Source organism: Sphaerodactylus townsendi, linkage group LG05 (assembly GCF_021028975.2).
Source record: "Sphaerodactylus townsendi isolate TG3544 linkage group LG05, MPM_Stown_v2.3, whole genome shotgun sequence".
Classification (NCBI taxonomy): Eukaryota; Metazoa; Chordata; class Lepidosauria; order Squamata; family Sphaerodactylidae; genus Sphaerodactylus; species Sphaerodactylus townsendi.
This window is the reverse complement of record NC_059429.1, coordinates 100616932-100641804: the sequence shown is the minus strand read 5'-3', so window position 1 is coordinate 100641804 and position 24873 is coordinate 100616932. Positions and strand designations below refer to the sequence as shown.

General features: G+C 44.7%; 1 protein-coding gene across 3 annotated transcripts in view; it reads right to left on the bottom strand.

The window, feature by feature from the left end:
* Positions 1 to 24873, bottom strand: part of SOGA1 (suppressor of glucose, autophagy associated 1) — a 110968-nt gene that overhangs the window by 84090 nt on the left and 2005 nt on the right. The gene's annotated exons all lie outside the window — the stretch shown is intronic.

Genomic DNA, 24873 nt, shown 5'->3' with positions numbered 1-24873 from the left:
TGCCCTGAGTCCAAATAAGAAGGACCCAAAAACGCCCAAGAGAAAGCAGTCACAGATAATACAAACATAGCATAAACTGAAAATCATACATCTTATACGCAATCCAAGCTTTCCCCCTAGAATTTCCATTTATGGAAAGACAAGTGCCAGTCTATTGTTCAAGGGTAAGAATTTCAGTGGATAAAATACCCTTTTATCTGAATATAGGACTTTCGCTAAAGATTTTGCTCAATCTGCACATCAGGAAATGGGAGTATCTATCTGTTGATTACAGTGCCGTGGGGGGGGGAGGGAAATTGTGCCTGGGGCAAAATGGCACCTGCCCCATGCCCCTCCCCTCCCCCCTTAATACCTTAGATGTCCTAGCAATTCATGAGTTTGCTGCTACCTTAGAAAAAGCACCCTGCTGGGAACTACACTTCCCAGGAGACCTTGCGAGCCCAAACCCCTGCAGTGAGCCCAAACCCCTGTGGTGCTCGCAAGGCCCTCCTGGGAAGTTCCCAGCAGGGTGCTTTTTCTAAGGTAGCAGCAACTAACTAACTAAGGTAACTAACAACTAAGATCCGCTGTTCCCCTCTTAAGGGAGCTGAGGAGTTAATGGCTGAACGCCATCTGTTTTAACTGAGTATGAATTAGGAACGCTGCTTTTAACTGTTATGAATTTTTAGTATTTTATCCTGTTATCCGCTTTTATTGTGATGTAAACCGCCCTGAGCCCTTTGGGGGAGGGCGGTATAAAAGTGGAACCAATAAATAAATAAATAAATAACAAATAAGGTGTAGCAGTAACTAACTAACTATGTACCAATAACTAAGATCCGCTGTTCCTCCTTAAGGGAGCTTTAGGAGTTAATGGCTGAACGCCATCTGTTTTAACTGAGTATGAATTAGGAACGCTGCTTTTAACTGTTATGAATTTTTAGTATTTTATCCTGTTATCCGCTTTTATTGTGATGTAAACCGCCCTGAGCCCTTTGGGGGAGGGCGGTATAAAAGTGGAACCAATAAATAAATAAATAAATAAATAAATAAGGTAGCACCAAACTCTTAGCTTAGCACTAAGGAAGCAGCAAACTCTTAGCAGGAAACTCAAACTAAGGTAAGTGGGGGGAGGGGCATGGGGGGCACGCCACATGACCACAATGGCACGTGCCCCGGGCGCGGTGCCCCCTCAGCCCTTTGCAGCTCTGCTTATGGTTGACTAGAATGCACAAAGCTTCTCCAGTAAATATACCATTTGGAATATTTTTCTCTATATACAAACACCAAACACAGTCATGCTTTTCTTTCAGCTGACGAATGCATCAGAGTATCCCTGTCCAATAATCCAGAAACAAGTTTATTCCATATCTTGATTTACTCAAGACTTCATCAGCTGATGATACGGACAAAGTCAGGTGGCCCAGAGCAAGCTATAGTGCCCACAAAGACACAAATATGATGGATCATGTACATAAAAGGGAAACCTTGCATCATTTTCACATACTGGTTCCACAAAACAAAAGTAGAGAAGATAAAACAATTCCTCCTGTTTGGACCTATCCAGCTCATTTCTCTCTCACAATCTGGGATGATGCTAGAATCCTAGAGTTCAACCATCTGTTTCCTGTTTCACTGGCAGTAGTTCTCCTGCAATGACATCCAAGCTCTCTCAGCCATATCCTCTGCCCCCAAGCCAAATTCCCTGCTCCCTCTGGAAGTCCCTTCAAATTATTGCTTATTTGAATCTGGAGGGTAGGAGCCGGGCCAGTGGTTAATCTTTTTATGATTAGCAGAGGAAAGCTAATCTGAGAATGGCACCCATTAGGAAGCCTTTCTATTGACCAAGCAAGCAAAGAGGGAACGCAAGCGATGGCTTCAGAGACCTGCCTCCCAGCCAGCTTGTCAAATCTGATGATGAAATGAGGCCTCATCTCCAAGGGCACTAGAGGATTCAGTTCTCTATGCAAACAGCATCCCGGCAAATCACAATCCTAGAGCCGTCTTCAACCCACTCCCTTTTAAATTCAATTATATTGTGGAAAATCTCATAAATTTCCCGGATTGCAGCAGTCCATACAATTTATGGGATGGACTTGTGCACAGGAAATTTGTTCATTTTAATACACTGGCTCGCACACACATGTAAAAACAGACTGCAAAACAGACCTGGCTTAATCACACATTTCAGTGCACCACAAGCAAAGAACTGCCTGTGTGCTCAGCAGTGTATCATGCGCAGGGTAGAATACTTTATTGATATGTCAAAAACTAAAAGCTGCACAATGCAGTAGCAGTTCGTGCACAAGACCAGCTCTACTTGGCTGAACTGAACTGGCTGGGAGGAAAACCCCAGGACAGGAAGGCTTTTCCAGCAGCTTCAACGTGATGGAAAAGAGGATGAGTCACACTAGCAACCTCTCAGTTTGCAACTTGAATTAGATAACTTTGTAAGAGGTTATCTAATAGCCAAGCAACTTTATAAACAACAGCCTTGTTGAAATGTGATCAACTTTTGTTAGCAAATGGAACAAGGGGAAAAAACGTTCCATTTCTTGATGCCACACTCATACCGGTTGATTACATTTCTTACTGCAAGGCAGTACTAAAAGGATAATGTGATAGTATTTAATGCACACCATTTTATTTACACACACATTACTAATCATGAAAGTAGAAGTACTGCACTGATCCCACTTTATGCGCTTGGAAATATTGTTCAAGCAAGGATAAAGGGAAACAAGTATTTCTCATGTACTAGATATAAGAAATGAGACTGAGTATATGGGAAGGGGGCACACATGACTTATTTGCATCAGGCCTACAGAAATAATGCTTGAGTCCTGTATGGCTGTCCACATGACAGAAGAAAATAATTTTAAAGCCATGCTGGTTGTATAATCAGTTTTCAGTTTCAAAACATGTTTTATGGTCTCGTTCCAGTTTTCAGATTTAGCATACAAGTGTAGTTATCAAATCAATCTAAGCTCCAGACACCTGAACCAGCACAATGCAAACATATCCAAATGTGTATGGCATGTTCATATTTTACATGTATTAAATATACATCTGAAAATGGCATCTTCAGATCCTCTGAAGATGCCAGCCACAGATGCAGGCAAAACATCAGGAGAAAATGCTACTGGAAACCACACAACACCCCAGTGATTCCTGCCGTGAAAGCCTTCGATAATACATCTGAAAAGTTTGTCTATCTTCTAACAAAAATAAAATAGCCTTCAGAAAACATTCTTCAGATTTGCACTTCTTACCACACATTCAAGTGGGCAGAGCAAATGCCTGGCAATCAGGAGACTCTGGGATCTATCCCTAACATGTCCAATTCAAGGACTTTAGATTAAAAAATTTTGGGAAAGACTTTTCTCTGCCTAGAGAGCTGCCCGCAGTCAGAGAAGATAAAACTAAGTAGGTGGACCAATGGGTTGACTCAGTACCAGGCAGTTTAACTCATTTGGAAAGACTGGAGCCCTTCTATAATCAGTTGAAGTTACCACTGAAAATGACATCTCTGAAATAGCATTTAGGTCATACAAACGGCTTTTTGCTGGTCTACACAACGGAGATCTTGATCTGAGTAGGTGGGCAGAAATGCCAGTGTTAAATGAATGCATAAGCCTGTTAGTTGTTTGGAACAAAGAATTCCGTACCAGAGCAAAGTGTTCTGGGTGTGATATATGTTCTGATGGGTAATTCAATGTTGCAAAGTCCTTGTGTCACCCACCAAGAACGCTGCTTTTGAAAAGAAATCTACATTGTCCAGATTGGATTGGAGAATTATTGCATCAAGCGTATTTTATTAAACAGGCCTTGCATGAACCATGCCGATCAAGTTTCAACGAGTGAATGTAATTAAAGGACACATCATAATGATGCCTGTCCTCCTTTGAAAGGCGCCATTATAACTATGCTTATATAAAACTAGGGGCTGGAGCTGTACAAAGGAATAGAGCAATTAAACCCCCTATTCCACTGGCCTCAACATCAAAGTGCTGCACAACGGTATTTATTTCTATACAGGTGGAGGGAGGCCTTTGCTTTGACAGCTGCAATAAAAAATAAGAGAGAATTCAACATGGACAAGCAAACACAGCTTCAAAAGCCAGACCAACCTCAGAAAATTTGGAACGCCAAACCACCAAATGATTAGCCAAAGGATGTTAAGCCATTGGGCTGTTCTGACATGAGGGACTGCTTCCCATACCAAAGGCAAAGAGAGCACAAAAAGAGTGCTCCTTCAACTATACGCTGAAAATACTCAGTTTCGACAACAACAGTGTGTACAGGTACTCTTAGCAGCTTTCTCTCCTGCAACCAGACAGCCAGTGTGGCTTCAAAGGACCATCTCCTTCCATATGTCCCTATGTGCTAACTACAGTCATCAGGCGGCCATCTGTAGGCTACCCCAGCACACCGGGTGGCCTGTCTGGACTCCACCAGAACCCTGGCTCCAGTTCTGCAGAAGGGGTCTCTGAAAAGGTAAGGGAGGGCAGGGCCCTATTTGGAGATCTTCAGGAGGTGCTATAAAGCAGACAAGGAAGGGGGAGACTTGGGGTTTACCACTTTATTTTGGTTGTGACTGAAAATGTTTTTAACATCTACTGTACGCCACACTGAACTACAAGAAAAGGTGGTAGACAGACAGATATTCCACCTTTATATTTATAATAAATAAAAATAAAGTGTTGGGCAAGGACACAGGAAAACCTGGTCCAATCCCTACTTGCCAGAAAAGTTACTGGATGATCTGGCTAAGACCAGAATCAATCAATCAATCAATCAATCAATCAATCTCTCTCTCTCTCTCTCTCTCTCTCTCTCACCTACCCCACAGGGTTGTTGTGAGAATACAATGGAGGGAAGAACCATATGAACTGCCTTGAACTCTTTGGAGGAAGGACAGAATAAAAATACACTGGAATAAATATAAAAAATTCACACCAAGCGGTTTCCCCAGAGCCAAAGCATCATTCAGAAGTACTGCCAGATGTTTTGTGTATCTGACTTGCTCCTCAATGACTGATAGAGTTAAGCTGTAAAAGAATTTGGAATTTAGTATAGGTTTTATATTTTCACTGAAACATAACTAAAATTTGAAAATCATTTTTAAGGGCATTATTATGTATTCTCAGTTCACAGGTCATGGTCATCTGGCAATTAAACCATCAATCCTTTCTCATTTTACTAAATTCATATTCAATTCCTCTAAATAAAACTGTCAATAAACCTGTGTGATCCTGAGGAGATATACAAAATCATTCAACCCAAGTGATGCTGTTTTCCTAATTTTGCAAAGGTGCAAATGCTTTCAGAAAATCACCCCAAAGATGTTCAAAGTCCAATTTGATGACATAAAACAGCAATTCCCCACAAATGGAAACTGGAGATAGCAAGTTATACCACAGTACTTAATATGTTTGTTCCAGTTGATATGTAGACTTTGCAATTCCAATCAAGGTCATGTGATACATGGTAAAATGGTTCCACTGAGCAACTCACAGTGAACCAGGTTCCAAGGAGGCTGATGGATTGTAATCCTCTCAATATTCTTCCTCTGAGCACAATCTAACCAAATTATTCATCCTCCACTAACTAGTCCTTGCATTCATAATTTACAAAGTAATTTTATCTATTTTTCTCTTCTTTGAGAGTTTATATTATTTTTATTCCAATTTTTAGGTAAGGCTCAGAGAAAATGCCTTGCCCAAGGAGACAAAATGAATCTGAACTCAGGTTTTCAAAATTAAAGTCCAACTCCCTAGTTAAGTACAACCTCTCTCATCAGATACAGTTTGTACGTTATACAGTCCAAACACACTAATGACAAACTGTGGACACATATGATAAGCCTCAGAATGCAAGACTGTCACATTTTTTCAGGATTAATATTCCAAACTGGTATAGATCTTTCCTATTAACTCAAGCTGAGGCACTGGGGACCTAAATCTTTGCAATAAAAGTAAATCAGGACACTTTATTATAGACAGCAGCAAGTAATTCAACTAAGACATCTTCCTGAATACATATCTTAGTCACAAAAAATATACAGAATGGGACATCCAAATAATTAAAAGTTAAATTCTCCAAGTGCATAACTATGGGTATATTGCAATGCACTTGTTCATAGGCAATTCAATAACACACCTCTGAGGTTTCCACATGACACAAAGATCAAACTATTTCTGCCAGTATGGAATAGGATGCACAACAATCTTCTGATCGGAGATCTCAAGGCAACTCCCTTGGTTGCAGAATGCAAAACTACATCTGTTCACAAAATCTCATTTAATCTAATTCAATCGTCACCAGATCTAACCTATTACAAGCAATTACCCCATCAATTTTTGGTTGTTAATATTGTTGGCACTATTTTGCAAATTATAACTTTTTTTAATCGAAGGCAGAGAGAATCTTAAAGTAATCAGCAGCATGTGCAAAAAGCCAGAAAAGGTAATGCAGAACACATCTGGCAGTCAAAGAAAGCAAATGAAATCTGTGGAGAGTAAAGAAGACAATGCTTTGATCTGGATTTTACAGATGTTAAATCAGCGTCTCACAAAGACCACGAAACCAGTTAGTACAAACTGGACTGGGCAAGGAGATTTCGCAATAAAACAAAACCAGTCAGGATATACAGTAGCATAACAATGCGGACAGCCATAGTCAGGACAGCAACTAACCTACTTGTCCCATTAAGCAAAAGACCAATATAAAAAGAGGATAAAGGTTAAATAATAATTTTGAAAATCAATGTCTAGGAAGAAAGATTTTATTTTTCAACAAAAAGAAGGAACATTCAGACTTCCAGAAGCATGCTGTTCACTTGCAACCCACATAAGATGTAAATGAATAGGCTACAATTATCTCCTTTTAACAGTAAAGGGGCCAGTCCTCATTAAGGCCATGGAAACAGAAAGGTCAGAGCACCCACAGACAAATCAGCAATTTCAACATACTCAGAGAACTCCCCAAGTACGTTTTTCTAAAAATCTGGTACATTAGCAACAAGAAAAGAGACATAACCTGTTGAAGGATGAAAATGTTCCAGAATTACAATGGAATGTTGTCAGCCACTAAGAGACAATTAAAACGGGGAAAGGAAATTAAGTCTGCTAAAAACTCTGAGAGCTCAAAGAATCAGGGCCTTCTTGGAGGTGGAATCCCATAATACCGTAATTTAATTTTGATCTGTCACCTATCCAACAAGTTCTATCCAAGTCAACGAACTAATAGTAATGCCAATTAAAAAAAACAGTTTAGCATACGAGCAACTAAAAAACCATTTAGTTTCAATTATGGAGCTCCCTCCCAAGCACACCTACCAATACCTAATATCAGAATAATTCAGAAAGAGGGAAAGGGTTTTATCTAGACTTGCTTTTATTCACATAGTTTATTTCCACATGCTGATAACTGACTTCAGTCAAGTGCTTTGTTTCTTTTATTGGAATGGACACAGTACCATCAGAAGACCTCTTCTCATGTAATATAACTTTCCCAACTTTCTACTCTACCCCATGACACCCCAGACAATACTACCCTTGGGGTTCAGGGACCAGTGCTAGTACAATGTGGATGGGGGTCTGCAGTAGGAAAAGGAAATAGCTAACACCCCGCGCTGCCCTTCCAGTGGTGGAAAACAAGTATCAGATCCAACCTTTTCTTGTTGAATTACAGTTTGCAAAATTATTTTGCTGAATTGGATTCTAATTCTTGCATTTGTATTCCTCACAGCTGCCCTCGGCTTTTGTTTAAAAAGGGAATTGTTGACTTTGTATTTTAGATACAACTCGAAGTTACTGTTTACAAGTCAGGCTGCTGTCTGATTGTTTGCCACTAATGTGACAGGAGCTCTTCAAAGAACAGGGACAAGTCGTACCCAGTCTTGCCGCTTGACATCCTTAACTCAGCCACTGAGGTTCTAATATAGAATCTGGTCCACACCAACCAGTAAACCATGGCTCCTAGATGCAAAAAAATTTCCTCCCTATATTGAATAAATAGCTTCAAAAATAACTCAGTTCTGTCTTGCTTATTATCAATTTAGCATCCAGGATTTATATTCTATTGAGATTAAGGACTACTTAACACTTCCATCACATGCACACACAAACAAGCAGCTAACCTTTATTTTCACAATCAAAATTTACATAAAGCCTTCTTTATTTTAGGAAAAATGTAAACAAAAATTAGCATAGAGTTGCCAACAATATTTTATGCATGGCTGTCCCATGGGCATTTAACAAGCTATACTACTACAGACAGCTATTTTAGAATTTTAAGCAACTGGTTGGCAGCTATTCTAAAATAGCTGTCTGCAGAAGACACACTGAGATCTCTGAAATGGTCCTTTACCTGACAAGGTTTGCCTTGCTTTGTCATGTATGCCAAGGGGTCAACGGGAAGACGCACTAGGAAGGCAGCATCAGATTGATTGTGGGATCAGTGAGTGCCCCAAAATGTCAATAATAGATCTGTCAACCTGTCTGCAGAACCCTATAACTGCAAGCCGTGGTCTCCATATTACACATGCATGACTTGTTCACGGTTTGGCAAACTACTTCCCCAAACCATAACAAATAGGATTCACATTAGATAACCGGGGGAGGGGGGGGAGTGTGGAGGTCAGGAAAAACTGCATAGATCCACTGTTGCCAGCATAATTGTTTGAAGGTAATTAAAAATTCCCAATATACATGCCATAGCTGTGTTAAGCAACAAAAGACAAACAACAATACAACGGTCTTTCAGGAAGCTGTCTGCTTCCGAGAGGGAATTACTATTTGTAGTTACCCAGCAGTGACCTTGCATTCTATAGGCTGGCAGGGGCTGATGGGAATGGTCCATTGGGCACTTACCGTGAAGGGGCCTTCTCCTGTGGGGCGACGTGGGCGTCTTGGTTGGGTGTTTCCTAACCCTTCTTCTGAGAGGCAGGATGTTGTTTTTTCCAACTTCCTGTTGAAGGCCCGGCCTCCATTTTCCCCAGTGGACTCCTGACAAAGCAGTGTCGACTCCTGAGGCCTTCAAGAAAAAACAACAGGAAGACTCCCCTATGGGACTCTAAGCCACAATTTCATTATGTTCTCGAGTATCATGTCTTTAGTAGCGTGTGCGTCCTTGTTAGGTCATCGAAAAGTCTTGGAGACTGTATAATCTCAGGGAAGAGCCAAGACGCCCACGTCGCCCCACAGGAGTAGGCCCCTTCACGGTAAGTGACCAATGGACCATTCTCCTGGAGGTGACTTAGGGCGTCTTGGTTGGGACCTCCCCGAGCAGTGTCCCTTGAATCTGGGTGGGATGATCAGTCTCCGAAAATATGCTCCAAGACCCTTGGAACCGAAAGCCGTTTCCGCTTGGCCGAGAATCGATTGGATCTTGTAAGTGTTCCTAATGGAAAGCTTGAGGCTGGATGGGACCATGTGGCCGCCCGACAGATGTATGCTTCAATTACTGGCGTTTGCCGTCCCTGAAGGCTGCATTTGCAGCAGCCCGGAGCGTGTAGGAGTGGGCTGTGATGCGCCTGTGGCACTGGTGGTAGATGTGATGCCTTGTAGGGCCTGGATGATGCACCTGGTTTGATGGTGCTACTGATCGTAGGCCCGGGGACATTTTGTGCCTCCTGTAGGGTGTGAGGATGTTTAAGTGAATAAGCTTTCTTCGGTCCGTCTGAGGGGTTCCGTGCTTAACGGATGAACTCCCTTCTTCAAGGGCTCTTTGCACGTCCAGACCATGCCATAGAACCTCTTTGGGGTGTGGTTGGCTTCGGGAAAAGAAGGTCGGGATGATGACCTCACTGTCTGACGCGTGGAATAAAGGTGCCCCACCTCTCGTAGAAACATTGGGTCTAGGGCGTGAAGCACTACTCTGTCCTGTGTGGAACACGCAAAGAGTTGGTGCATTGACCCGACCAGTGCTCTGAGTTCTGGATATTCTTGGCGTGCCGGCATGTGATGGCGCATCAAGAAGAGGGACTTTCATCCCTCAGCCATCTGAGGAGCATATCTCACGGATGGAGTTCTGAAAGGTGGTTTAGTTAGTGCTTTCTGGAGGACCGTGTTGAGTCTCCACGATTTGGGAAATCGGTGCATCGTTGGGGGCTGTCTCTGCTGCAACTCCCTTTTAGGGAAACGGATGATGTCCGATGTCTTGTAATCGGGTGTCCCTAAGCGACTTGGGGTCCACACCCGGTCGCGAGCGCCGCTTACCTTGCCTGCGTATAGTCGCGACTCCAGAAGTCCTTTTTCGGGCCCGCTTTGCAGGAACTTGGAGAATGCGTGGCAACCCGAGTGGTCTTACTGGGTCTATTTGTTGATTTTTGGCCCACCTAACGTAACGCTCTCCAATGAGCAGTTGTAGATGTTGGTGGTGGATTGTCTTCTGGATGCTAGTATAGTGTCTGTGACATCTTCGGAGGCAAACCCTTCCTTCTTAGTGCTTTGGCTGCTCAAGCTTCAGGCAGCTCAGACAGAAATTTCCACTGTGGGTTGGGGGTGGTGTACTGGCCCCTGGGACAGTACAATGTCAGGAGGAGTGGGCAAGGTGAGGGGGGAGGTGGACAGCTTGTAGAATTGAGGAAAACCATGCATGGTCGCCTTTAGGCCACCATGGTGCCACCAGGATGATCTTTCTGCTCTGTTCACTTCAGCTTCTTTTTTTTTTTTAGAAGCTTGGGGATGACTGGCACTGGTGGGAAAGCTGTGCAAAGAGGCCTTTGGGGCCACCATGTGATGTCATAGGCATCGTCATTGCCACAGAACTTGATGTTGATGGAACCGGGACATGAAAAAGCCGGCAGTTGGTGGTTCTTGTCGGAGGCAAAGAGGTCCACGAAAGTGGGGTCCCCGAGGCGGTGTACCACCCACCCGGCAGATCTGTGGGTGCAGCTTTCCACTCCCGCTTCTGCCACTTCTTGTCTGCTTTAACCAATCCGCTTACCATCGCTGAGGAAGTTGCTCCTGGATGTGCTCTGGCCGCCAAGGGGAGGCTAGATTGTTCTCTGCTCCAGAGAGAGGATCTGGCAGCCTCCCGATGGATGTAGGGTTGAAGATACCCCGATCCCCTGGTTGTTGCTGATACTTAATGCCTTTGCCGTTATGTTGTCCGGGTCCGGATCAGGACGGTTTGCGGTGTAGGTGGTCTTGGAAGTGTAGCAGGGCTAGGTGGGATTGGCCCTGGTCTCCGGTGGATGTTGATCTGGAGCATGGCTTCCTTTGGGGACCATTGGAACCCTGCGCGTAACTGCCTTGGCTGGATGCTCCCAACCTGTGAGGCTGGAAGGCTGTGAAGACCGCACCCTGCAGCAGTGTGAGGTAAATCCTTTTCCTCCGAGGAGGTTGTCTTTCCGGTCCACTCACGCTAGGGCTCTCCTTTGAGTGCTCTGGGGCAGGGCCAGAGGCTTGTCCCTCTTTCCATGATCAGTACTCTGATGTATGAGAGGAATCTCTGCAAATGGCCGGGCATGTAGTCTCTCCCCACTGGAATCGGCGCAAAGTCTACTGTTGATATGAACAATCCCATTAGGCTTGCTAGCTGGAGGGAGAGGATGCTTTGTTGGATGTCTGGAATGACGACGAAAGGCGAAGTATTCACTGAGCCTTTTCTCGAGGTAGGAAGAGGGAGTTCTTGGACGTGTCGATTATGGCTCCGAGGTGCTCCATCCTTTGGGATGGGGTGAGGGAGCTCTTGTCGAGGTTTATCAGGAAGCCGTGCTTGGTCAAGACCTCCTTGACCCTGGCCAGGTCCCGTTTCGCCTGCTCCTCCGAGCTTGACCTGATGAGGATGTTGTCTAGGTACGTCTAGGGTGTATGTGGATCCCTTCCTGGCGCAGGGCAATGATGGGGGCCAAGAGGATCTTGGAGAAAATCCTCGGGGCTGTGGCTAGTCCAAAAATGGGGAGCCGCCTCCTCCCGGTACTGGTAGTAGTGATCCTCCCCACCGGTGCGGAAACGCAGGAATCTGCGGTGGAGCGGGTTGATGGGGATGTGGAGGTAGGCTTCTGTCAGGTCCAGCGATGTCAGGTAACTCCCCTGGTTGAAGGTGCTCTGTAATGGATCTGAGTGGTCTCCATTTGAATTTGAAATATGGTGACTCATGTGGGTCTGTTGACGTACTTGAGGATCTCCGCAAGATGGCTCGCCAGTCTCCGCTCTTTGGCACGGGTGAAAAAAGTGGTGAGTAGACCCCTGAGGACCTCTCCGGCTGGCACTGGTTCCTATCGCTTGGATTTCCAGCAGGTGCGCTGGATGGCCAGCTTCGGCTCGCTGGCTTTTGTCTAGCCTGGAACTCTGATGAAACTGGCGGAAACGCCATGTCTGGGTGGAGCCGTTGTCAGATCCTAGGAGGTAGCCTGATATAATGACCTCCCTTGTCCATCTGGTTCACGTGATCGCCACCCACGCGATCCTGGAAGTGTTGTAGGCGGCCACCGATCCGAGTGTCCCTTCGGTCAACTGCTGTTGTGGGCCACCCCGGCGAAAGGGCTGTCCCGCCTTGCCTGGCTGGCTTATAGTTGCCGCCGAAAGGAGCTGGGAGCAGTGCCTCGTGAAAGCAGCGCTGCTAAGGAAGGGCTGTGGCTGGTGTGGATCTTTTGTCGCCTCTGGTCAGTTCGAGGCAGAGTCCGCTACATCTGGAATCGAAAGTGGACTTTGAAGCTGTTGGAGGAGGGTCCCCTGGATGTATCTTGGGCAAGGTTTTTCTACTCTTATTTTCTCCTTTGGACTCCACAAGTACCGTAATCCAGCTCCTGTCCAAATAGCCAAGCTTCCCCGTGAAAAGTCGGGCGGTAGCCACCACCTGTTTAGAATGAAAATCAGCTGCCCAAGAGCCGCAGCCAGGTGCATGTCAGCTGCCATCTGTTGCCAGGGCCAGGCTGCTAACTACTGAGTATCATGGCATCGAATGTGGTCGTGAGTCCGGCTTAGGTAGGAGACTGCAAGTGACAGCAAATTTCTCGGCTGCCCTCTCTGGACAGCCTCTTGGTCTTTGTGGTGCAACTCCCCTGTCTAGAAGCCTTCTAAGCCAGAGAGGATGGAAGTCTGGCCACGGGTGGCTGAGTGGGTGCTAACACCCTGGTCAGCCAATGATAAAGGCAACTTTCGTGGTGTCTTTTTCTCAAGAAGGTCTCCATGAGTCTATCCATGGGGTCCTTCAGGGAACTCCCTCGCCATCTTTTGGTCACTAGGCCCTGGGACTGGATGGAAGCTACTGGGGCGCCCACTCAGGGGGGACCTGCAGCATGTTATGGACATGCTAGTCCGCACTGCATAGAGTCGCTTTGGAATGAAGTGGGGATACCCTTGTGGGTGCCTAGGTTGGCCCATTCCCTCTTGGATTAGTCTTTCGAAAGTATTCTGGTAAGGGAAGACCTCCACTGCCTTCTCTTTGTCTGGGGAAAAAAATGTCCTTTGTTCCCTTTGGGACACCCCTTGATTGGTTTGGTAGTGGCTGGAGTAGGGGCCGCATGGGTCCTCTATGCCCTTCTGGGTCCCGTGCAGTTCCAAGGTAGAAACTGTCTTGGCTATGAGTGAGGGAGAGGTTTTCCTGCTTGAAAACTCCCTCAGGAAGGTCTTCACTAGGTTCCAGTCGGGACTCCTCATTTTCAGAGAAATGGTCATCCTGACTGTTCCCTCCAGTCCTCCCTCACTGTAATCCTCAGATTGTTCTCCTGGGACCGCTAGGGGGTCCCTTCTGTTCCCTGGACTGGGGTCCCTTCCATGTCTCGGACTGGGGGATTCTACGCCTTTGTTCCCAAGTGCGCGCTGGGTGGGGACCTGGGAGGGCTTACCTGGGTCTGGGTCATGCCTTCTGGGGCAGCCCGCCTCATGGTATCAATGTAATCTCCCTCCCTCATAGCGCCTCCTGAACATGTCTCATGAGGGCCCTGGGGGGAAGCATCCTCCATGACCCAGCTTCTTGGGTCACTCCCAGTCGAAGAAGGTGAGGAGAGGATCTGTCTCCCTCGCTCTGCTGGGGGGATCTTCCTCTGAAGGCAGTCTGGAGGATGACTCTGTCCTCCCGGGTTGTGAGTAGCCCTGCCTCCCAGGAGAGAGGCTGGGATGGCTGCCTCTTGGTAATCCCGGATGGAGGATGCCCCTGCCCTCCGGAGATGTGGGCTGTAGGTTGCTCTGCCCTCTCCGCCTTTGGATGGCTGCAGGCTGGGAGTTGCTCTGCCCTCCCGGGTAAAGGGATGCCCTGCTCCCTCCTGGAGATGGGCAGTTGGCCAGTGGACCTATCCTCCCGCTTCCCCGGGCATGGAGTTTCCCTGCCGAGTGGTTTCTCCTGCCCCCCCTGCCCCGCATTCCTTGCTCTTGATTCAGGCGATCCGGTCCTGGGCCCCTCCCAAGGTCATTTCTCAAGTTGCAGCCGCCTCCTCATCAGCCCTGCATGGGCCGTGGTATCGCGGGCTGCTGATTGCTCGCTCCAGCTGGGAGGTCGCGGGTACTCTGTTACTGGGGAGATCCGGCTTCTCCGCAACCCTGCATGGGCTGGCCACTGGCGCTTCCCTGCTGCTGTTCCCTCAAGCTCTGGGACTCTGCCGCCGCGATGCTTCTCCGCCAAGGCCAAGCTTAGGACGCTACTTCATGCTGCATTATGTCAGCCGTCGGTGTTCTTCTCCGGCAGCCTGGGTCTTCCGGATGGCTGGCTCCTCGGCCCTTCCACACCTGTGAAAGGTCTCCGGCGAGGCAGCCCTGGTCGCCATCGCGGCTATGGCCGTCGAGGATGGTGTTGAGGATCCCGGGATTTATCCCAAGGAATCCGGTGCCATCCGCTGCAGAGGAGCCAAGAACGCTCCGTCTGCGCCCAGCCGGGGGTAGGTGAGACCCAGCTGAGCCTAAAAAATCCAAAATGTGGCAAAAAGGAAAAATCTGGCTGCAGGAGCCAGTAAACAATCTGTAAATTCTGCTTCAGGCAGGAAAAGACTGGGGAAAATGGAGGCCGGGCCTTCAACAGGAAGTTGGAAAAAACAACATCCTGCCTCTCAGAAGAAGGGTTAGGAAACACCCAACCAAGACGCCCTAAGTCGCCTCCAGGAGAATTGTAGTCCATGAACATCTGGAGTGCCATAGGTTCGCCACCACGGCTATAGGCTAATAAACCAGGGCTTAATATTCCTAACTACATGACAAACATCTCCAACTTCACTGAAAGAAGCAATATTCGTTCTTTTATTACATTTACACCATGTCCTTCCTCTAAGATGCTCACTCCAGAACTCGTGGCATCCTCCCTCCCCCATTTTTTCCTTACAACACTCCTGTGAGGTAGTTTAGGCCGTAAGTTTGTGGCAGAGCAGGGATCTGACTGAGTCTTCCCAGTCCTGGTCCAGCACCGTATGAAAGCTAATGTAGTAGTCAGAGCATCAGACTTGGATCTCTGGCCCCTTTCACGCATGAAAATAATGAACTTTCAATCCACTTGTGCAGAATAGCAAAATCTACTTGCAAACAATTGTGAAAGTGAATTGAAAGTGCATTATTCTGCATGTGCGGAAGGGGCCGGAGACCCATGTTCAAATCCCCACTTGAACAATGGAAGCTTGCTGAGTATCCTTGAGCCAGTCATATACACTCAGCCTAATCTACCTCACAAGGCTGTTGTGAGGATAACATGGCAGACAGGAGAACAATGTAATCCACTTTGGGTTCCCACAGGGCACAAAGGTGGGGTACAAATGAAGAAAAATAAATAAATGGCTACAATACCACACTGGCTCACATCTTGTTCAACTGTATACTTCTTTCTTAGACCGAAAATAATTAGGCTTGAATGGCACGGAAATTAAAATTTTGCAAAGAACTGACCCCATACTGCAAGAGCTGCACTCATGTTCTTATAATATCTCACTATAACATGGAAACTGGTATCAAGGAAGAACAAGAAAACATTTCCTTGGAGATTAAAGACAAAAAAGCAGCAGCTTTCAATTAACTCCAAGCCACCAACTGACAGAAGAAACAGCACTGTGAGAGAAGAGGGGAAAATAAGATAAGATTTCCACAGGGAAATCTAAGAGAGTTCTCCAGCCTGCTGCTATGTCAGGGTCTCTGAATTAGCAATTTCAGGTGACCCAGAAACAAGACTGCTCCCAAAAGAATCTATTACAAGTACTTTGTGACTGAAGCAACAGAGCATCAAAACACATGGATCACCCATAAAGCCTCATGATCAGCCTTGAAAGTCACATGGATTGTCATAAAGCCTTATAACTATATCGTGATAAGGACAATAATACTTGCAGTTTATACAGTTCTTGTAGTGCTACCATGCTAGCCTGATCTTGTCAGATCTTGGAAACTAAGCAGGGGTGACCCTGGTTTGTTCTTGGATGGGATGCCACCAGGGAAGCTCAGGGTTTTTACACAAAGACAGGCAAACCCTACCAGGTCACCTGCAAGGTCACCATAAGACAGATACAATACATGTATTATTTTGTTGCAATGCTTATCCCAAAGTTACTACTTCCCACACTACAGATGAAGAGGGGCTGAAGAAAGAATGCCTTACTGAAAACCACCTAAAGAATTTGTGGCTAGGAGACATTGGAACCCCAGCCCTCCTGGAGCACAGCTTATTCTCATAACCACTGTGTTGCCTTTAGCACCTTTTCTACGAGCTATAAGTCTAATTAAATAGTTATCTTATTTCCACTTCATGGGGCGTTTCAATAATTTCTTTGTTGGTGCTGAAGGAAAGAAATGGTCATGTCAGCATCATAGCAGAGGCCAACAGCACTGAAACCCTCTGCGACAACAGATTAGGTTACTATGGTCTTCATGATACCTTAACTCCAGGTTTGTGGTCACATAGAGTATACATATAGAGACTGTCTTTTATCCCCGAAATGTAATATAATGGGCCAATAGATGGCAACTCAAATTATAACAAATGGGGGTGGGGACAGACAATGGGGAAAACACTGTCACAGATTTACACCACTCTATAAATTATCAACCCCCAAACTGGGAACTTTTGAAACAGTGTTAATGTAAAACATGTTACATCTCAAAATTTAAAAGGCTTTTCAAAGTGACATTTTTATTGCATGCTACACTGGAAAAAACATATGGTTTGCATCAAATGGGGTGGGGACAGACAATGGGGAAAACACTGTCACAGATTTACACCACTCTATAAATTATCAACCCCCAAACTGGGAACTTTTAACAGTAAGCACAAAAACATGTTACATCTCAAAATTTAAAAGGCTTTTCAAAGTGACATTTTTATTGCATGCTACACTGGAAAAAACATATGGTTTGCATGCTAATTATTATATAAAATCTATATTACACAATGCCTACAGTTTTAAAGCCAGTGAGGGCCTCAGTTGTTTGCACTGGGGAGTTCAATAACTGACTGTAAATCCTAAAATGTTGTTTTCTAGCCTCTATAATTATAGAAGTGATGGTTTCAAGAGAGAGTCGCATTCTGTGCCTATCGTATCCCATCAGGAGTGTTGTTAAAAATGAGTAGGAATAATGAACTTCTGATCTTCACAAATGTAAATTTGGAGCTAGGCATTTATGGTATTTCAGGTGAAGCTTAGACCCACTGAAAAAATTACAAGGAATAACAAGGAATAAAGAATTACAAGCATTTTCTATTGGGAGCACTGTTTGAAGATGGAGATTTTCTGTTGCCGGCTTCTGCTGTACAGCCCCCTTACACACTGTGAGAAAATGCCCTATCACTTTTTAGCAAGAACGGAGAGCGGCCTGAGATTAAAGCATGCACACAGGAGTGAAAGAGGGGTAGAGCAAGTGAACAAACAAGAACTGAATCTGAAGATGAGCAGAAGGCACTCAGAACCCTTGAACTCAGTCAGGTCTGTTTGAATCCCATATGACAGTTATCCGTAGCATATGTCTGTTATTTTGTCACGTGACTGACATGAAGATTTCTCTTGCCCCCTTGTTGCAGATGGGTTCCCTACTGCCCATTCTCTGTCTTCCTCTCCCTCTACAGCTGCTGCCGTATCACATCTCACATTTTCCATTCTGCTGAACAGAGCTCTTGTTTCCTCACAGATGGGTGACAAGGCGGTGGCAGGCAGTGCTCTTAAAGGCACAGCATGCTAGTATGGCCGCTGCTGTTAACAGGTCTTTGAAATCTGATGAGAGGTCAGGCAGGAAAGGTCAGCACAAGCACTCTCAATATCTCCACCACAGGTTTATCACTGGAGATGAACGGCCTGGTTTGGTCCTCCAGCACAGCGCTGTCAGTAAGAATCTGAAAGAGGAACTTTGACAGCATAGCCGACCTTAAGCCTAGCCCTGTATTTCTGGGATCAGTAATACAGAACCAAATATGCACACAGAACTTTTCTAACATCAGCTGAATGCAGTTGTGCTATTTGCCCCTGTTTTTTTCCCTGTTTCTCCACAGCTTCATGGCACATTCACACTTCTCCCCAGGATTCCCTGGCTTTTCTTTAGCCATTTCCAAACCTGATTTGCTGTGACATTTTGTGAAAGATTACAGGAAAACCAATGAGGCTGCCATGTTGGTAAAAAGATTTAGATTTTCCCAGTCCTGCTCACATGGCAGCCATTATCCCTGTACACATTGTGGTCATAGAGGGCGAAGGGGGAATCACCAATGAATATAGTTCTAACATTACAACATTATAATAATTTGTGTATCAGGTTCTTTGAATTCTTCACTTTAAAAAAGTCTATCCCTGCCCATTGTGGAGACATAAGGGGAAAGGTCTATCTCCCCAACCAAAGATACAGATTTTTTTTCAACAAACGTAAACTGAGAATTCAAAGAAGCTGATCCCCAGAATGTCACATGATAACAACAGTCAACTGCAGATTTTAAAACCTGAAAGGGGCTTGGAACACTGAGGGAAATATCCCTATTTGTGGACCAAGTCAGGGAAACTATAGGGAAATAAAGTCTGCAACCTGCGGCTCTCCAGATGTTCATGGACTACAAATCCCATCAACCCCTGCCAGCATGGCCAATTGGGATTTGTAGTCCATGAACATCTGGAGAGCCGCAGGTTTCAGACCCGTGGACGTCCTGTTACTACTGCACTGTATCAGTTGTGGGGAAACTACACAGTCCTTTCCCCTGGTAGAAAATACCATCCTCACATCCTGGAGAAGATACAGTGGACAGTCTGCAAAGGCTTTGAAAATGAAAATACACAATAAATCTTGACTCTGGGGTTGTTGTTTTTGTTGTTATTGTTGTCCACATACTTGTAATTTGAATGGAGAGGGGGGAAATAGAACAATCAGATTTTGGCAGTCATTGGCTGGAGATTTGGCTGCCACTGCCATTTTAAAATGATTTTAAAACTATGATCTGTCCTCCTGTGCAGCAAGTTGAGATAGGACCCAAGAATTTGCAGCCTCCAGGATGTTCAGGAACCACAATTCCTATCAGTTTTCTGTCAGGTGATGGCCACCATTGGCCAATTGGCCATGCTGGCAGGGGCTGATGGGAATTGTAGTTCCTGAACATCTGGAGAGCCGCAGGTTCCCTACCCCTGCACTAAGATATACACCAATGGAACAAAAAATCAAATTACTTGGGAAATCTGTTCCTACATGTGAGGGCAACAACAATAGTGAACAAAAATATGCCAGTTGGCACATACTCTGTGTTGTTTCTTGAAGGTATATTCTTGCATCTGAATACAAAGCTCGAGTAAGTGAGAGGCTATGATTCAACTTGCATAAAATTAACAGCAAAAGGTCAACTTCCAATGCCAAGATCAAGCATAAACAGAAATTTCAGCCTTCCTGCTCCAAGCTGAAAGTAAATCCTAACTGAATGTCTTCATGCATTCAAATCCCCTGAGAAAGACATTATGATACATTTTACCACCATTTTATAAGACTAACAAGAATTGTTATACTGATTCCATTTTTCTGCTTTGGTATATTTGTATTTGATGGGCTTATCTGTTCTGCTTTGACATAGCATGTCAGTTCTTGCAAAGTTTAGCTTATTTATACTAATTGATAATGATACTAAGGAACTTCTGTGGAGAGACACTTTCATTGAAACTGACCAGAACAAAAAAACAAACTAAAAGATGACAAAGTTCTATACAATACAAATTATATACAATACAAATTCAATACAAAGTTATATCAGCCCGTCAAAAATTAGACCACTACCCAAACATTGTGATCTTTGAGAGATTAAGCAACTCTTTTACAACTAAGCTGTTGTGTGAGGTGACTCAAAGCTCTTCTAAGGCCCAATGATTTCAGAGGAAGAACTGCAGAATCAATGGAACAAGCACCTCTAACTTTGTCTAAATCGCGCCTATTATTGTGTTTATTACTAATTAGTGCCCATCATCTTCTTTTTTTTCTAATTAGGGTGAAAAGTTGTAACATTGCCACAACAATGTTAAATCTCTGCCTCCGCTTTCTAAAGAATACTGAGAAGAACCAGTATAAATCAAGACTTGACTTCCTGCCAATTTTTCTTTAGTTAGGAGCAGGGGGGTGGGGAGGAAATAATCAACTACTTTTCTTTGGCTTTGCATTGAAGTGGCTCCGCACATGCTGTCCCTAGCTTTAACCCAAAAGCTCCACCAGTCTCCAAAATCCAAATATACTGCACAAGCACTGAGCGTGTGAGCACAAGAGATTCACACCCCAAATCTGCAAGGTCAGAATGAACAGTCATGAAATTCTGAGGCACAGAATAATAGATGGAGGTCAAAGAACAATTATATTGATCTCCATGCAAGATAAGGGCATCAGAACATGGACTTAGAATGCCACTTTTGCAAGCAATGGTGTACCATGTGGGTCGACTTGTGGGCATCACATGGGGGCACATTCAGCCACCCCTCCCCCGGCTGCTCACCACTTGCTCGTCCACCCATCGTCAGCCTGCACCTGGCTAGGCTGGGGGGAGGGGGGGGGCGTCTGCACAGCCCTCTGATGCCTGCCTTTTTCCCTCCTCCCAGGCCAGGGGGAGAGCACCACCAGCCATTGTGGGTCAGGGTCCCAGCTTCACCCAAATTGTCTCCCCAACTGAAAATCCATTTTCTGTTTGTTGTGTTTGTTGTGAGGGGTGTTTGTTGTGAGGGGGGAAGGGCAAGGAGATTGTAAACCCCTTTGAGTCTCCTACAGGAGAGAAAGGGGGGATATAAATCTTCTTCTTCTTCTTCTTCTTCTTCTTCTTCTTCTTCTTCTTCTTCTTCTTCTTCTTCTTCTTCTTCTTCTTCTTCTTCTTCTTCTTCTTCCTCTTCTTCTTCTTCCTGCTCTGCTTTAAGTCCCAAGAAGCACTGCACCCTCCAGCCATATTTGCACTCCTCAGTAGCTTCCTTCAAGATCCATTGAACTTCAATATCATGTGTAATTTGGCCCTACATACCAAGTAGTGCTAGGTCTTTCCATTTTAAACCATCAAAGTTACGATCTCGCCACACACCACTAAATAGTCAATTTGGTCTCAGAGGGCCCTCAACTTTGTCAAATACAGAAAGCTTGAAAGGAGAGTATAAACTAACAGTTATTGCTCGTAAGAACACAGTGTTTGGGATTAGAACTCATTTCACAATTCAGCACACAGTAAAGATATGTGGGAGCAAAGAATGATAAAAGGAGAAGGGCTAGAAGACCCTGCAAGAACTTCTAGCGACAGATGTGGCAGCAGATGATTTTCTCAGGCAATGGATACCTACAGATGTACACCCAAACACAGACAAAATTCCAGTGCTAGGTCCTTTAAATTACAAAGGTGACAAAGAATTGCTCTGCAGAACAGGAATGAAATCAGAGTGTATAAAGTATCTCCAGAAAAAGCAATAGGCAAGCATCCTACATTTCTATTGACTTTGCCCCGGCTTCTTGCATAATAAAATCAGATGAAACCATTGTATTGTTTTGTTTCTGCAAATAAGCATGCATATACAGCCTTACGTTTCTAGGACTCATGTTCTTCCTCTCCCTAGATACCTCACTAGGAACCTCTGCTTCAGCCAGCAACCTTATCCACCTTCACAGCAGGTTGTTATACACAGCCATTCAATGAATCCTGAGAAATGTTGCCATGCCAACACCAATTGTGCAAAATAAACCCATCACTGCAAAAAAAAAGAAAAGCAGGGCAGGAACTGAACCAAGAAATAGTTCAACTACTGCATCCATTCCAGAAGCCACAAGGCTAACTTGTCAAACAGTATTCTTACATCTATCCAAGCACTGCTCTAGCAGTCCCTCCACACTACTCTGAGGCCAAGTTGGCAAGGCAACTTTCCAGACTATTAATTTAGCTAAACCAGAAGTGTGCAAAGCACATAGGGAAAAAAATCCTTCAAGAAATAATTATGCAGATGTACCATCTCCCACTTGTTGATGATGGACAGTAAATGTGCCGGCTCTACAATCAATGCTGCATAATCCCATGTTGGATAGGTAGCTAGAAACAGAAGAAAACCCAGTACATTTCCAACAACAAAACAATACATAGATTTATGGGCTAGTTTAAGAACTTTCAAACTCTGCAACCTGCCAGATGCTTTCAAACTCTCCAAGTGGATGGTCCCTGAGAGCATGTGCAAAGCTATCTTAAGATTACCTTGTAATTATGGATTTGGAGAGGGAAGGACACCCACAGGACCAAGTGTAGCCAAGAACTTTCCAAGCCCACACCAATGCTTTCAAAAATGAAACAACCTCCAAAACAACAAACTGTTAAAGATAAAGTGTTTTGCTTCCTTTCAAAAATGCTGGATCATTTATACTGGAAAGTTCAACTCTGACAACCATGGAACTTGAAGGTGTTCACTCTGTGGAGCTATGAGGGCCACACGTCACACAGAAAATAATATGTTGCCTTCATTAAATGAACACAGGGGAACATTTACAGGGGAGAGTTAGCTGATGTGAGGAGTCCCCATTCACAAATACCCCTGTAACTGCCACCTCAGGCTGCTTTTAACCATTTTCTCTACAATTAAGAACTGAAACCAGAAGCAAGGTCAGCTGGGGGGAATATAGATGGGGGAGGGCATTTGCAGAGGAGAAGGGAGAGAAATATTAAGTACCTCTCCTCCCTAAACCAATTTCAGCCCAGTTGCAGGGCCTGTGTTTGAGGAAGAAAGTGCCTTTGTCCACCTGACAATTTTCATCAGGAGGGTGACAGGAATAGTTTGTCATTGTTGATTCATCTGACCTCTTAATGGCTTTTGATACCATTGATCATAGTATCCTTCTGGGGAGGACGACTGGGTTGAGAGTAGGGGATACTGTGCTTTGGTGGTTCAGTTATTACTTTGTGTGCTGGTTATAGAAGGTGATGCTAGGGGACTGCTCCTCAGGCCTGTGACATTTGAACATGTGAAGCTGCCTCATGGTGAATCAGAGCTTTGGTCCATCAAAGTCAGTATTGTTTACTCCAGACAGGCAGTGGCTCTTTATTGGTCTTTCTCATCACCTGCTACCTGCTCCTTTTAACTGTATGCCAAGAAGATGCCCTGTGACTAAACCATGGCCCCTCCCCTACAGAGCCCTGCAAGAGTCCATGTTAGCCCCCAAGTCATTTCACATCTCCATAAAATCAGCAGGAGAGTGAGTCTGAGAATGTGGAGTAAGGTACCACAGAATATGTAGATGGCAACCAGCTATATTTCTCCATAACATCTGGGTCAGGAAGAAAAAGTTTGGAAAAGGTGATGGAATAGTCCAGCAAAACAGAGGTGCCCATCCTCCAACTTAATGTATGCCATCCCTCACAAACAATGCTCTCCTGCTGTCTAGAAGGAATAAAAATTAATTTCCACACACAAAAAAACACATAATAACTGGACACAAATCTGACATAAAAATTGACGATATCACAAACAAGTGGGAGAACATTCTATCATAACACTCCACAGCGAAATTAAAAGTCACCATTAATCACAAAATAATTATACAGGCTCATAATGCTACATTAACACTCACCACTTATAATAGTTTCAGTTATCCTTCTAAATAAATAAGGAGCAGCAGTGATGTAGTGGTTAAGAGCAGGTGCATTCTAATCTGGAGGAACCGGGTTTGATTCCCCGTTCTGCAGCCTGAGCTGTGGAGGCTTATCTGGGGAATTCAGATTAGCCTGTGCACTCCCACACACACCAGCTGGGTGACCTTGGGCTAGTCACAGCTTCTCAAGCTCTCTCAGCCCCACCTACCTCACAGGGTGTTTGTTGTGAGGGGGAAAGGGCAAGGAGATTGTAAGCCCCTTTGAGTCTCCTACAGGAGAGAAAGGGGGGATATAGATCCAAACTCTTCTTCCACTTCTTCTACATCCTCTGAACAGTGGACTTGGAATAGTGTAACTGTTTAGGATTACACTGTTAGTTTAGGAATACTGTATCATTTGTAAATGATGTTGTGAACAGTCACATTTGAGCTCTGTAAAGAGACGTCACAGGCTGACCATCTTGCAGTTCATTGCCCTCTGACCTCTGCATGTATGTGTTATCTGACAACCGAAAGCACCCTTCACACATACAGGCTCTAGTTCCTGAAAGTGTATTTTCTTATTATTTATTTGAAATATTTACTCAGCCATCTTTCTTTCTTCAGAGTTCAAAGTCACTTACAATAGTAATAAAAAACAGAAACATTAACCTAAAACCTAACACTTAAAATCACACTGTAGGACTGCTTTGATTATACATGCAGTCCTAACTAAAAGAGTCTTCAGTTGCCTGTTAAAGATCAAAAGTGAGGGGGACGAGGCAGATCTTCCTGGGAGGTGGTTCCACAACTGTGGGGCTGCCACTGAAAAGGCCCTTTCTCATGTACCCAACAAACATGCATCGTTGACTGATGAGGCAGTAAAGGGGCCTCTCCCAGAAAACCCACCACAAGCAGTTGAATCCGGCCATGAAAGCCTTCAACAATACAC